The following is a 15,543-nucleotide window of genomic DNA, read 5'->3' on the forward strand; positions in this document are numbered from 1 at the left end:
TCTGGTCTCTCTCGCTTCCTGCAGAGTGCACACGGCTCCCCACTTGCTCCCACCCCTCTACCTGAGACTACTTCAGGGTTCACTGGAGCTGTAGTACATATCAATACCGTATCAAAAATAATGACATAAACCTCAAAATACAAATAAAAAGGTTGTGCATTTAACTGACACACATCACATACCTTACAGGCATTTGTATACACATTATTGAACACAGTGAACATTTGCATTTAACTATCAATATAAATGAACTATTTAAAGAAATTACCTATTTATATAGCCAGGGCTACACTTAAAGTACACAAAATGTCAGAAATCTGCACTGTCATGAACAAAAATTTAAACCTAATTTTTCGTGATTTGTTGGATTAACCCTCTGAGGTCTGAATCCCAGGCTGTGCACATCAACATCACAGATTTGTACAAATAAAGTTTATAACAAAGACATGTTAAATATTAAGCACTGAAAACAGCTTGGTTGTTGTTGTTTGGAACGTCATTTAATGCATGTTGTTTGGTTGCCATAGTGATGCCTTGATGCTAAAATGACATCACAGCATTTAAACATGTTTTGTTGAAAACATCAGCATATGAAAACAGAACTGAAGAGACACTGCAACCAAAGCAGACGACTAGTGAAATTTCTACGCTTCCCTGAGGATTAACTGCTCTGCAATTTACCAAGAACTAAAGTAAGCTCAGATTTCAGTTTATAAACTTAAGATCATTTACTTAAATATAAAGCCTGATTTTCCTGCTGGCCAGGACAGTATTTATGTACTTTACATTGTGAGAAACTGAGGCTACGTCCACATGTACACGGCTATGTTTGAAGCTTTGTCTATGCATTTGGGCCTCTCGTCCACACCTAAACAGCATATTGAGTCACTGAAAGGTGAGATTTTAAAAACTCCTGCCAGGGTGGAGATTTTTGAAAAGTACGTTTTTGTGTTTATGTGTGGACGAGGAAAACGGAGATTTACTCAGGCAATGTCAAAAGTGTGCGCCTGCTTTTGACGTCACGCTGTGGCCAATTATTATTGTTTACATCAGATCAATTTCTACAATGGCCGATGTAGACAAAATACTGTTGCTGTTAATCTTAGTATCTGCAGTTTTTACACGCTTACATATACACACACAGTTACTGTGCCTCCATTTAGAAAGACAGAGGCATCAGAGTGAGCATCAGACGTGGCTTCTACATTCAACACAGACGCTCTCACAACCCAAATCCTGACGTCGGTTTGGAATAAATGTAATTTAAAAAATTACATTTATGTATGCTATATGCATTTTGTCCATTCCAAAGTTGTGAGTCTATACCAGCCAAAATGCTGTCTTTAGTTATTAACATTTGCAATGATGAAGGCACTTGAAAGTAACACAAAATTAGCTGCCTTCCAGAAAAAGACAAGAACTTTTCAGAAGTACGTAAGGTTTTGTGAGGTTTTCCTCCCAAGCTTCTGGACTTCTGATTGGCCAACATTCTACACAGTTAGGATTTGGCATGTTCTTGACAGCGTTTGACTTTGTTTTTAGGGTTTACATGTGGAAGGAGATATTTTTCAAAACTGCACATGTGGACGGGATTTTTGTTTTGTAACGAAAAAGGAAAACTCCTGTTTTCAAAAATGCCCGTGACGATGTGGACGTAGCCTAAAGTTATCACAAAAAAGCAAATTCGCTGAACATTCTGAGTTGAGGTTTAGTGATCATTGTTGTTTTGTGTTCCTTGTAGTCAAAATGAATGGAAGAGGAGATGAATCACAAAATAACCGTAATGGTAAGCACATGTACTCAGTCTTGAAATTGATGAAAAACTGATTTTCAGCAGATATTTATGAATGCTAATTAAAAGATAAAATGATCTTGCAGGCCGACAGGTTAACCCAGAAAATCTTCCAAGTGGAGATCAGGAACCGCTTATGAACCAGCTTATGAACCTGTTGGTGGATTCTGGGGTTTACTGAACAGTCTTTATCGTGTCTCTATAATATCTATTTTTCGAGGCTGAATGAGCTGTTAGATGAATTAGAGGAACAATATGATGTCTTTGACATTGACAATCTCAATGACGGCAATGTTAACAATGTAAACATTAACAATATTAATGTGAGAGACAATAATGCCAATGTTGACAACAATGAACTGCATGATGATCATAATGCTGTTGTTGTTTACATTGAAAATGATGATTCTGATGAGGCATTTGAAGACTGTGAGGATGTTCACCAGTACATCCCTGAAGAGGATCCTCAGCCAGGTCTATCCAGGAGGAGGCCTAGAGAGATGGATGAAGAAGATCTGGAACCAAACAAAAGATTCAGATGGAGCGAGGAGTTTTCTGATGATGACTCTGACTTCATCTCTGCCTGCGACACTGATAGCGAGGGCTGTCCTCATGCTGGTAATATTGCTGATGAGGACGCCAATCAGCAGGTACCAGAAGAAGAACAGCTGCCTGTTGGATCCACGAAAAGGTCCAGAAAGGAAGATGGAGATGAAGAAGAGCCTAATACCAAAAATCCAGGCTTGCATACTCCGAGAGCAGTAGTGATGAACTTTTTGAAACGCACTTGAAGAGCTTGACAACCATGAAACTGGAGGCTCGAGGAAGCGGTCCCGAGAGGATTTTGAGGAAGAAGAGGAAAACTTGCGTGTTTGCAAATTTCGGAGATGTTCAGATGAGTCCACCAGCACCAGTGATGACAACTAACACTATTCCGACGGCGTTTTCAGTATCCTTTTAGCAGGCTGATGGCCTTCTCATGTGACCCTGAATCTTCCTTGCAGGCTGCAATAAGCTGGGCATACACTGTGCGATTTCTTCAGTCGCGTTATTCAGCTCCTGCTCAAACTGTCCGATTGACTCGCAGGGGCTAGAAGTTTGTAGGTCACGATGCAGGGTCTCACACTATACGGCCCGATGCTCTGTGCGACCCGAGTGCTCACACTGTGCGTCCATAGCATGAAGGTTAAAACACAAAATCTTACACTATTTTCACGGTTGTTGCAGTCGCGATAATTTTGTGAGGTCACGTCGAAAAGGCTCTGATGACCTTGCCAAAGTTCTACAAGTCGTGCCTCCATCGCTTGTGTCCAGATCACACGCCGCACTGCCGTGCTGTTCCGTCTTTTCGCTTTTATTTCTGTGTTTGCGCGTGCGCAGTGTGAGAAGCTGCGTTGACACCCTCACGATGGCCGTCAGGATTTCAAACAGGTTTGATTTCCTTCTCGTTACCCCATGTATACGATGCACGACACGTGATTAAGGCCAAACTCGGGCCGATCCCCAAAACGGTCGCACGACTGAAAAATCGGCTCAAAATGGGCCAAAAATCGCGCAGTATATGCCCAGCATTAGGCTGCCGGGGGATTCCCATCATGCACTGGGTGTTTCCTCTTCACCCTCTATGTGTTAATAGACCTCTCTGTGCTGAATTGTACTTGTTTTTAACCTCTGTCTCTCTTCCACAGCATGTTTTTATCCTGTTTTCCTTGCCCCTCCCCAACCGGTCTCAGCAGATGGCCGCCCCTCCCTGAGCCTGGTTCTGCTGGAGGTTTCTTCCTGTTAAAAGGGAGTTTTTCCTTCCCACTGTCGCCAAAGTGCTTGCTCATAGGGGGTCATTTGATTGTTGGGTTTTTCTTTGTAAGTATACCTTACAATATAAAGCGCCTTGAGGAGACTGTTGCTGTCATTTGGTGCTCTGTAAATAAAATTGAATTGAATTGAAAATTGAATGGATGTCACTGTGTAGAGATATTCCTCCATAGAAGGCTTAGACCCAAATGCAGATTCAATGCACATGGTTAAACTATTTATAAGACTTTGTTTAAAGAGAGGGAATGGAGAACGTGGCTAGAGCTAGGAGTGTCAGCAGAGAGCAGGAACCAGAGGAAAAGCTATCAAGAGACTGATCACCTGGGTCGTGATGGGAACAATCCAACGGGAATTCTTCATCCATCAGTCAGCGTGATGCCTAAAACTTTATTCAGATGTAAATATATTACATTTTTAAATAAAGATCATTGAAGAATATGAAAAATCATCAGTGTTTTTAATGACACTGCATTTCATTCATGTGTGTCTATTGGACAGTGTTGTAGAAGTTACAGGAGATAGGAATCAGTTCCAGCTTGGCCTGATGTTTGATCACGTTTGGTTGGACTGGCTTTGAGCCTGCTTGTGATACGCTACATCCACATGATGCAGCTACTCGAGCTTTTTTTGAAGTGTCGTGAAATATTTTTGCTTACATGTTCTGCAGAACTGATGCAGCGCACATATAGTACAGATCAATGTTCCCTCTAAGCTGCGCACGTGCGCAATTGCGCACTGCTGGCACGGTCTCTGCGCACAGAAAATCTGTGTTGCGCACAAAAACAATTAACCTGAATTGAAATTAAAATTAATACTTTAACAATCCTGTTTTGCAGTGTTAGTCAGTGAGTGACTGGCTGCTCCCATATTGTATTAGAACGATGCCACCTTATCCCATAGTCCAGCCAATAATGCGATTTACATTCGTATATACGCAGCTAATCAACGTGGTTGACAGGCTATGACAGCGTCCTTATGTGCTGACACCGGTCTTTTAGCTGGCAAAGCGGCGTGGCTGATGTGGAGTGAAGCCACGTTAATGACAACGTGTCATCTCCAACCATTGGAGATGTGAGCAGGACAGACGGAACAATTGACGGAAAAAGTGTGGACTTTATACCAGTTTTTAAATTGTGTTGATAGGCCACGTAAAACCAGAGTTGTGATAGAAAAAATATATGCAATGTTTGGTTTTCTTCCTGAATACTATCGTTATTTATATTTACTGCGGAATAAACGGTAAAAACGGCGTTTTATAAGAAAAAAGGCTCCAAAGCACTCTCCACTCTCCGTGAGCAAAAACAAACTCCACCCCCCTCTCCCTTTCCTATTCGTCCAAAAAAGTACCATGTCGACCAATCAAAAAATGATATGGCAACGTGGCATCTAGTTGTTAAGAAACGGGGGGAAGTTTTAGGAGTGACGGCGGTGCTTTGATATGTGAGACATTTGCACGTTTAGCGCAAATCTTGTGTAGTTAGTGTGTAGTGTAGTTTTGTTGTGTGTGTCAGAACAATGAGGCGAGTACTGAATGTTACAGGTGTTACAGGAGTGATACATCTCCTGTTGTCAGGCCTGCAGGTATCAGGCTGTTGTTCTCCTTTATCTCATAGTGGACAGAAATTATTTTTTCGAGTGGCACAAACAATTTGTGTGGCATCAAATTTGATGCAGAACAGCTGATTGTTCTGTAAATAGTTTGAAATGTTTATTTAAAAATGCCTTGGCTGCATTTTTAAAAAAACAATAGCCGCAAAAATCTTTGTTGTTTGCCAAACTGAGTTATTTTTTTTGAAGAAGTAACCATATAATTAATTGCCCAGCATTGGTCATTATATACTGTGTATTTTGCAGACAGAGAGTTACAGGACTCTCTCCCAGACCACAGACTCATAATACAAGTCAGAGCTTTTTTTTAAAAAGAAAGAAAGTTGTGTTTTCAAAATTGAAGTTCAAGTTATTTTTACTTCCAATAGTGTTAACGTACTACACAGGTCAATGACTAGATTTTTTTTACATTTTCATTGTAAGTGGGCTAAATCAGTTAATTAAAAGTAGCCTAACATAAATGTAAATGCTGTAATTTGATTATTTTAATAAACCATGTAACTTGGATGGATTAGATGCCGGCACGACCACAGTGCACACGCCTGATGTCGCTCACAGTGGTCCAAGGGATCGCTCAGGGAGTTTGTATGTTCGCTCAGACACGTGAAAAATTAGAGGAACATTGGTACAGATACTATCTGAAACAGCATTATACAGTGTTACACCTAATTTATAGTTTCACCACAGTGCAACGCCTCTCAGTATTGTTGAGATGTGTTCTATTATTATGTCCAGTATCAAATTTCTGCTGCACGCAAATCTTTCTATTCTCTTTTCTTCTATGTGAGGGATTCCTGCATTAATCATGCAGCCTAGAAACTTCATATGCACACTGATAGGTTTGTAGCTTAACCCGATTCGCTGGAACGTTGAAGACAATGTAATTACACAGCAAAGCAAGACATGAGTAGGCAATGTTCTTTATGTTTCCGTGCACGGGGAGGCCTGTCTGGAGCCAAGTGTCGTTCCACCCACTTGACCTCCGTCAGACTCTCAGCCAGGTTCCCCATAGAACTCCTTTTATTGTGGTTACATGAATATGCATAGGGTCATTAACATATAGCATATAACATTAACATACATAGGTATACATGTGAACAAAGAATACCCTGTGTGTGTGTGTGTGTGTGTGTGTGTGTGTGTGTGTGTGTGTGTGTGTGTGTGTGTGTGTGTGTGTGTGTGTGTGTGTGTGTGTGTGTGTGTGTGTGTGTGTGGGGTCAAAGCATGACCCATATATGACTTCCCTAAACCTGCTGGCCTGGAAGTCCAGCAGTTCATCTAAACAAAAGGCACCTAGGCTACGTTCACACTGCAGGTCTTAATGCTCAATTCCGATTTTTTGATCAAATCCGATTTTTTTGTCTGCTTGTTCACACTACACATAAAATGTGACATCAAACGCGCTCTAGTGTGAACGCTCAAAGCGGCCCGCATGCGCAAAAGAAGATGTCACACACAACTCGCTCCGTTTAGACCCAGAGCAAACAATATTGTTTGACTGATTGCCCTTAATATAAAGACTTCGGACTTTATGTTTCCAAATTTTTGCTTTAAGTTATTTTGTTATTTACATAATAATGTAGATGACCTAACAATGATCCGTTTTGCTGTTTTAGAGGAGCGGTGCTTCAAAGGATAGTTGCAGATTTCTGTCAGAATCTGCAGAAAATACAGTAAAAATAAAATGTTCACATTTCTCCAACGTGGTCTTCCTAACAGTTTCGCCGGATGGCAAGAAACCGTTCGCGATGTCCTATCGGGCGCTTCTCCGGCGCTGATAATTGGCGTCTGTCTTGTGTCAGTGACGTAAAAGACGGATTTAATGCGACTTGACCGCTCACACAGCAGTCGCTTTCTAAAACATCGGATACGATCGGATTCAGTACCACATACGAAAGTGACCCAGATCGGATTTGAAAATATCGGATTTGTGCCGTTCACACTGTCATACCGTGATCGGATATGAGTCGCATAGGGTCAAAAAATCGGATTTGATGCGCCGCCTGCAGTGTGAACGTAGCCTTAGACTACAACACGTTTATCCTACCATAAAACAATAAAACAAGGTACGACCTCTCCCATGCTCCCAGAGTGTGGGTGTGAAAGCCAGAACACTCTGTAATGCACACAAAGCCTTTTACAGCCTACTGAAGATCACACATCCTATCACTACACAATCGATTATACACCTCTAAGCATATATGGTTAAATATTCCTAAGCATAAATGACAATCAACATTACAAAAACCTAACATTCCCCCTTTGACAGTTATGCTAGAAAAGTACCCAGTTATGATCACCTCATGTCTGACAGTGTCAAGGCAAACATTTTTATACTCAGCATATGTCAACGTACACAGTCTGACAAATATATTAGAAGTTATCCAAGTTCTCATCCAATGGTAAACTGCATCCTACGAGCAAACAAATGAATTGTTAATGGTCAAAAGAGAAATTAACATTTTCAAGATCACTCCAGCTTGGTGGTGCTCCTCCGCAAGACATGTAAATCACACGTCTCTCTGCAGAGTGGTTTAAGTTCTGCAGGGCGTCATAAATGTCTCTTCCAGTTGTTTCCATCACTGTTCATAGGACCAGAGTCCAAATGTATGTAGAATAGACATTCAAACATACCAGTTGAGTTTGTTGTTTGTCAACATGGGTCTCAGCTATTGTGAAAGCTGCAGACCTCTTCAGCACTCTAGTTTTATGGCCTCTACCAACCTCCATCACCTCACTTCAGGCCTCCTTGTCCTGTGGGGGATACATATCCTCCATTGTCCATCCTCTGCAGGAAAACCCTCTATGGAAAGGGTGCTGGATCCAGTTATCTTACTGCTGTTATGATCCCAGCAGTCTTCAGTGTGTCATCGTATACACAGTACAGTGACACAGCATTAGGTGATGTTCATAGGAAACTGCTGTCATCACCACCATAGCTTCTGGTTCCTGTGCTTTTCACAGAATCATGATGCCATCCTTGGACTCCCTCTGCGCTGTCGTTGGAGCTTGGCACGCTCCCCTCATCCTTTAGGTGCCCGTCTGTTGTCCACAATCTCCTCTGTTGGCCTCTGGAAAGCCCCCTTGGCACAGCTCTCATTCCAACGCAGCTTCGTGGTCCTTGCTGTGGCTGTGGATCTGATCTCATGATGGGCCCCAAACAGCTTGACCTTTGACCTCAACCACTGCCTGGGCTGTCAGCTATGCCTGGAATGGGTTTGCTTCTCACTGGGCCTCCGAAGATTTCTCAGGAGATTCCTTTCAGCAACACTCTGACTGCTGCACCTGTATTTCCTTGCTAGGAGGAAAAACTTATATCTGGAAAGCATGTAAACCATCATCAAACCACATTCTTTAGTTCAGTGAGCTTCATTTATGGACCATCAAAGCCTCATCTGAACATGGATGCACCACTTTACATAGGTTTAATACCCGTAAATGAACTGTTAATCACACAAATCACACAAAAATCATAAAAAACATAGTTTAGAAAACATAGTTTCATGTAATTCATGTAATTCTGGACCCTTCCTCTTGACGCATGGACACTCCCATGAGTCAACTCATCAAACCTAGATTCCTGTCCTAAAGAAAAAGGTTAGCTAGATCACGTCCCAGGCAACATCGGCATCTCCTCTGGAGTAGCTCCGTAACCCTGCAATAAAAGATGTTAGCGCGTTTTGCATATTAAGTTTGCTTAAAACCCGGCTCCGCCAGGAGCCTGCATACACACCATCATGGCCTGGAAAACAAGATCTGGAAGTGAAATCAAACTTCACACTTATAAACAATTGTATCATAAGAGTAATAAAGCATTCAGCATCAACAGGACAAGTATCATGTGCAGGTTTTCTCAAATTAGAAAAATACAATTATTGTGATAATTTGCCTCAGACACGGATCATCCCATGTACTCAGTTAACATTAATGTAATCAGTGACTTCCCTAAGCAAAGTCACTCCACGTATTTAACACTAGGAGCTCAGTAGTGGCCAGCTAATGAGCCCCATATTAAACTATTCCATAAACACTGCATCTCTTATTTACTTTCTCATGTGACTTGTCCGTCTCTGCTGAATCCTCTACATGCACTCTTAGAAAAACAAACATTAACAACACACATGGACAGTCCTGGTGGTCAGGCACAGGTCGACAGGTTCCAGAGGTGCTATAAAAGGTCCTAAAGTTAAGCCTGCTGTAAAAGGAATGACACTGGTTTCAACACAGGATGTGTTTCACGCTATTTTCACTTCTCCCCCATAATATTCAACATTTTCCCAAGAACACAGTGTAATAGCATAATCAACATATAGCCTGTAAACACAGTTCCCTTTACTCATAAACCCAGTACTCCTGTAGTAAAAGAACATTAACCATTAGTGTGTCCTGCTGTAACTCACATAATCAAATACATGATTAACTCTCTGCTGTAGAAAAGAAATGTAAATGTTAACGCTGCGCACAAGCCCATGAATAACACACCCCTGATAGATTCACAAACACAGAAAGTGGCATCTAAAAGTTTAAATCGTCACGCAACCTAGGATGCTGCTGTCATCTTCCTGCTCCTGTAAAAAGAAACACACATAGATTCATCCGCACCTTTGTCAGGTGGAGGTTAACTTCGCACCGTCGTGTTACATCAGTAAAGTCTTGTCAGCTTTTATCAGCTTTTACCAGTCAATCAGTTTTTTTTTTTCTCTTCCACTCATTCATTCATACATTCATTCATTCTTTCTTTGCTGATACTGGAATCCATCGTCGCGTTCCGTTTCCACCCTCAGCAAAATGACGTCATTTCAAAAGAAAAGAAGAATTTAGATCGGATTACCTCGCTGAATCCTTTTTGGGCAGGGACCTATTTTCTATTTGTCCCAAATAAGTGACTTTCTCCTGAGCCCATTTTAATGGAGAAGCCCACTTGCAACAGTTTTCTCGACGACGTGTCGATAAGCGCTTCTGTTGTAATCGTGCAGATCGGCTCAAACAGGGCTCATCAAACAAAACTTTCAGTGCACTGTGAAAGTATCAAAATAAAAAGGCCTCGTTAAGTCATGACACACGCTCCTCATCTCAGGAGGGTAAATCATACTATTGGCATGATTTATCATACCATCATACTAATTGGCAGGCTCAACTTCACAACAAAAAAGAAAATCATCAGCTAGATTAATTCCAAACCAACCATCAGCCGCACAACACACAACATAACCCCAATATGTTATTAGATATGAGTTTAATCCCCAGGTCTGTGCTTTTCACTCATTTAGGCCACAGACCCATCTTATTCAGTTTTTCATTTTCCCCGTCATCATAAAACATGTGACATGTTGTCATGCATTTCACAAAAGAAGTTTGTTCTTATGTATTCAGAGTTGTGTGTCTGGGTGCAGGATTCACTCGCACATCACAACAGGAAACTCAGTGTTTTAGAGTCTCCACTCTAACAAACTCCAACACATCCCATTCACTCCTGCTAGAATTCAATCACCTTTCATTAATCTAAGAACCATCAACTAATTTGCATATCGGCTATTAACCCACCAAGTTGACAGGACAACAGAAATGCATGTTCAAAATATTATCACAAAAATAGAATTTCCCCCATACAGTAAATTACTTGTGCTGCATCAATCAAGCAGAAAGCATCTCCCAATTTACTATATTAACAACTAAATTTATTGTCTGATCACTGGTTGGTCAAACCAGAATCTTTTTTTTTTTCACAAAATTAAACTGTTGTCCTGTAACCTAGAGAGTTAACTGTCAGCATTGGATAAATTCAGCATTTGATAACAAGTGTCTGCTAAATTGACACTATTTTAACACTGATGAGAGATAAGCTGATTTTCATTGCATGTGTGTTTGTTATTAGGCAGGTTTAATGGATATGTCTGGAGTTGCATCTCCAGCAGGGCATGTTCTTAAAGCTGCCTTTCCTACACACTTCTCTGCTATTAATTGATCCTTTCTTAACTAATGAGCTATGAGTCCACTGGTCTTTGCATCACACCAGGTAATAAATAGACTCACATGCTCAAGATGGTGTCTAATCTTCATGAGCTCTCTTGTGTTTGTGTTAGTAGGGTTAATGCATGTTCTGCTTGTGTGTTTGATTTTGTATATGTTTCTTTTTGCAGCGTTTCAGATCCCTTCATAATTTTCCAACTTAAGCAGTCAGTTTTCTGTTTCCCAGGTTTGCTAACCCAAATTTTGATTTCCCACATTAAACAACAGCACTCTGTGTTCTCACCTGCTCTCACTCTGTTGTCCTCTCCCACTTCAACAGTCCAACAGCCGGCAGTTCTTCTTCAGCTTTGTCCTGTGTTCCACTGTCTCTTCTTGCCATTTTACTCAGAAAGTGGCAAATGTCAAACTCCAGCAGTCTCCTCAGTTCTCCTCAAACGTTCTTTTCGCAAGCACAGTGAAGTTGCAGCTTGTTGGAGAAACAGTGACATTCATCCAGTCAGTCAGGATGGTGGTTTGCTCTTCTTCTCCGATGCTGTTTGTCCACACTGCTGCTGCTTGCTGGGTCTCTCTGCTCAGGACTTTGCTGCGGTCTCTTTATCTGCCATGTTATTTTTCTTTGGAACTGCATTCCTTGTCTTCAGGGAGGAGTGAGAGCTCGCTTGTGAGGATGAGGGACACATGGTACTGTAAATAAGTTAGCCAGAAACTTGGCCTGAACGTTTCCAATGATGTTAAACTATAACTTTCTTCCGACCGCTGCATGTGGAAAATTGATCCAGGTCTGCTTTTCATCTGAAAGTGACAAAACTAAGACATTTCATTATTATTATCACTGCTTAACCAACACACATCTCTCTCTCTCTTTTTTTTTTAACTCTCTTAAAAGCAGAAAATGAGATTGTAGTTGTTCTTGGCTGATAAACACAAAACCTTTTTCCTATAATTATTTTTCATCTACAATGTAAATTTTGTCTCTTTTTTACTCTCTTTTTTTTCTCTTTACAACAGCTGGTGACCTGCAGAATCACCGCTCTCACAATTAGAGACAATTACTTTTACACAGCGCACACACACACACTGCGACGTCAGGCACATTCACACTTTTTTCATCTGCTTAAATAAACTATATGGCTGATGATATGTGCCATGGTGATCCATAAGTATGATCATAAGTTTATTTAATTATTTTTCAACCCATCAAAACAAATAAACAAAAACATGATGCTGATGCTATGAACACTCTACACACGAGTCAAGATCCAGGAAAACTGCTGCGCATCTGAAAGACGAAGCTGAACTCACGGATACGCTACATACTGGAGTTATCATAGTTCTGTTTCCCTTTCTTTGATGAGTTCTCAGCAGCTCCCGATCTGATAATGTGTAGCTTGCTCACCAGCTCAGAAGAGACCGCAACGCAACCTCACACAGTGGTTGCGTGCTTTGCCCACAGTGGCAAAGTCTTGCACTTTCAGCTTCTCCATCATGTAGTTTTCAGCTGCTTTACACAGGGTTCAGCATAATAGTTGTCTTCACAGGTGTGCTCTATATCTCAACAATGGCTCATAATAAGACGACAGTCTTTCAAACAGGTCAAGTGCCTCTATGCACGTTATTACTTTAAATATTTGCCTATTTTACTTCATCTCATATGTCATTGTACTGAATTTGAGCAACCCTAAGCTTAATGCAGATTGCTTTTAACACTTATCCACCTCAATTAAATCTGTGGTCTGGAGCACGGCTGTTGTTGATCAGGGCAAGCTAAAAAAATAATCTAAACATGTGTGTGTATTGGCAGTTTTGACGGGTACTAATCATTTATTACAGGTGGGGTTACTCAGGCTTGCGCTTAGGACACTCTCTAGCATAGTGACCCCTTTCTCTACATGCATAGCATTTCTCCTTCCTTCTGTCGCGTTCCCACCTAAATCCCTCGCTGGGCCTTCACCTCTCTTATTTCTGCCCTATTCAGCCCTCTTCCAGTCTGTCCCTGGAAAATGATTTTATCTGCTAGGGAAGCGGCGACTGCAGAGTTTTGTGACTTCTTCTGTGTTTCTTTAATTCCTTCCTGTGCACAGCGGGTGCAGTTAATGCATGTGAAGGACCGGTCAGAGTTATGATTAACATTTTGCTTCCTAATGAAATCAGCAATGGGTGGGTGAAAGCCATTCACCAGAGCATAGCTTAACTGCTGCTGATGTGGGCTGGCCTTCTCTGCACGCTCTTCAAGGCTGCTGTGTTTTCTGAAAACTTCCAACATTTGAGATTCTCCCACGACCAGTTTACGCTCATGACAATTATGAGAATATAAATGGCTCGCGCTGCCGGGAGTGAATTCTTGCATGAATGTGTCATCTCCCTGTGAGGCAGTCTTACTTGCTCGGGAACCCATGATAACAACAACAGCCGTGTCACAGCCCGCGCCTGCTCCGCAGTCATTCACACAAACACAGCAACACTCTTTTGGGACCCTAACCCAGTCGCGCGACTCAAAACCCAGTGAAGGGACGCTCGGGACACAAACCCAGGGCGATTTCAAAACCGGACACTCACCGGACGCTTGGGCCCTTGGGCGATTTTACCAAAACCTCTCTTTCGGGACCCTAACCATCTCAACTTACTCGGCGTTGCTTAGCGTGTAATATCAGCCTCGGATCCCGCCCATCGTCATTCGTCGAGGAGAGAAAACAGACAGCTAATCCACCGACACAATGACAAATTCTCACGTCTCGCTGACGTCAGGGTTCTCTCCTCGGTGAATGCCGACTCCAGGGATCCGGCTCGGAGGACCAATTAATGATAGGTTTGTAGCTTAACCCGATTCGCTGGAACGTTGAAGACAATGTAATTACACAGCAAAGCAAGACACGAGTAGGCAAAGTTCTTTATGTTACCGTGCACGGGGAGGCCTGTCTGGAGCCAAGTGTCGTTCCACCCACTTGACCTCTGTCAGACTCTCAGCCAGGTTCCCCATAGCACTCCTTTTATTGTGGTTATATGAATATGCATAGGGTCATTAACATATAACATCTTACATAGGTATACATGTGAACAAAGAATACCCTGTGTGTGTGTGTGTGTGTGTGTGTGTGTGTATGGGGTCAAAGCATGACCCATATATGACTTCCCTAAACCTGCTGGCCTGGAAGTCCAGCAGTTCATCTAAACAAAAGGCACCTAGGCTACAACATGTTTATCCTACCATAAAACAATAAAACAAGGTACGACCTCTCCCATGCTCCCAGAGTGTGGGTGTGAAAGCCAGAACACTCTGTAATGCACACAAAGCCTTTTACAGCCTACTGAAGATCACACATCCTACCACTACACAATTGATTATACACCTCTAAGCATATATGGTTAAATATTCCTAAGCATAAATGACAATCAACATTACAAAAACCTAACACACACTGTGAAAACACCTCCAAATGAATTCAGTGAAAGGTTGTCAAGATAAGGTCGTCTAAAACATTTATGAACGAACTTGTATAGAAAGTGTTTCGAGTAAACAGTATCTAAAAAAGTATGCTTGGTTTAACTTTAAAATAACCAATGAACCAGTCCATCAGCTCAAAGCTATTGTACATTACTGCATTTTTGTCATAATTAGTGGTAATATTGAATGATGATGAAATGCTCTGTACTCATATAATTACAAATGTGGGAAAATATGCTCACCTTACTTTTGCTATCAATGACTTGGCTCTATTAACAGGTTGTACCACATACTATCAGTCAGCTGATACCTCCTGATGTTCAGCAGCTGGACTGTCATTGTTCACAGCCTCTTGTAGCTCTTGCAGGTCTCGTATCTGTAGAGAAAGAAAACAGATCTTAGCATCTTCACAACAAATTCATGCAGAAGAAGCACATTACATGAATTTAAAAGAGTCTGTTACCTCAGCAAATGTGGCAGAGCTCTGCTGAATGCAAATACAGATGAGTGCAACGGCCACTGCAACTAACTGAACGCCTTCATCTTCAGGAGGTTTGAGTGGTTTAAGGTGGTCAGATCCTTTGACTCTCTCGTTGACTCTTGTCAGCTCCTTTGTGATGGTTGACTGAGGGAAAAGGTGCTGGTATTTATACTCATTTGCTCCACTGCTGCCTCGTCACTCAGAGTACAGAAACTACTGTCGGGAACACGCTTGCATCAATAGGACTGGGGAAACCCATATATTTAAACATCCGAAGAAAAGGTCAAAGTTCATGCCGACTGAGAAAAGTACAGATTTTCTCATTCCTCAGGAATTTCCCATTCCCAGAATTTCATAGCATAGGAAAATAAGGAATTTTGCAATGTTCCTGAAATCAGGTAGAGTAAGAGCTGTGAGTGACGAGGCAGCAGGGGCCCA

The 15,543-nt window shown here is 41.7% G+C and overlaps 1 long non-coding RNA gene across 1 annotated transcript; it reads left to right on the plus strand.

The window, feature by feature from the left end:
- The first annotated feature begins 631 nt into the window (after positions 1-631).
- Positions 632-1,952, plus strand: LOC120442670. Its single transcript, XR_005614853.1, has 3 exons — positions 632-692; positions 1,742-1,786; positions 1,879-1,952. It is a non-coding gene; the product is annotated as an uncharacterized LOC120442670 (long non-coding RNA).
- The last annotated feature ends 13,591 nt before the right edge of the window (positions 1,953-15,543 follow it).

Source organism: Oreochromis aureus, linkage group 11, assembly GCF_013358895.1.
Source record: "Oreochromis aureus strain Israel breed Guangdong linkage group 11, ZZ_aureus, whole genome shotgun sequence".
Taxonomy (NCBI): Eukaryota; Metazoa; Chordata; class Actinopteri; order Cichliformes; family Cichlidae; genus Oreochromis; species Oreochromis aureus.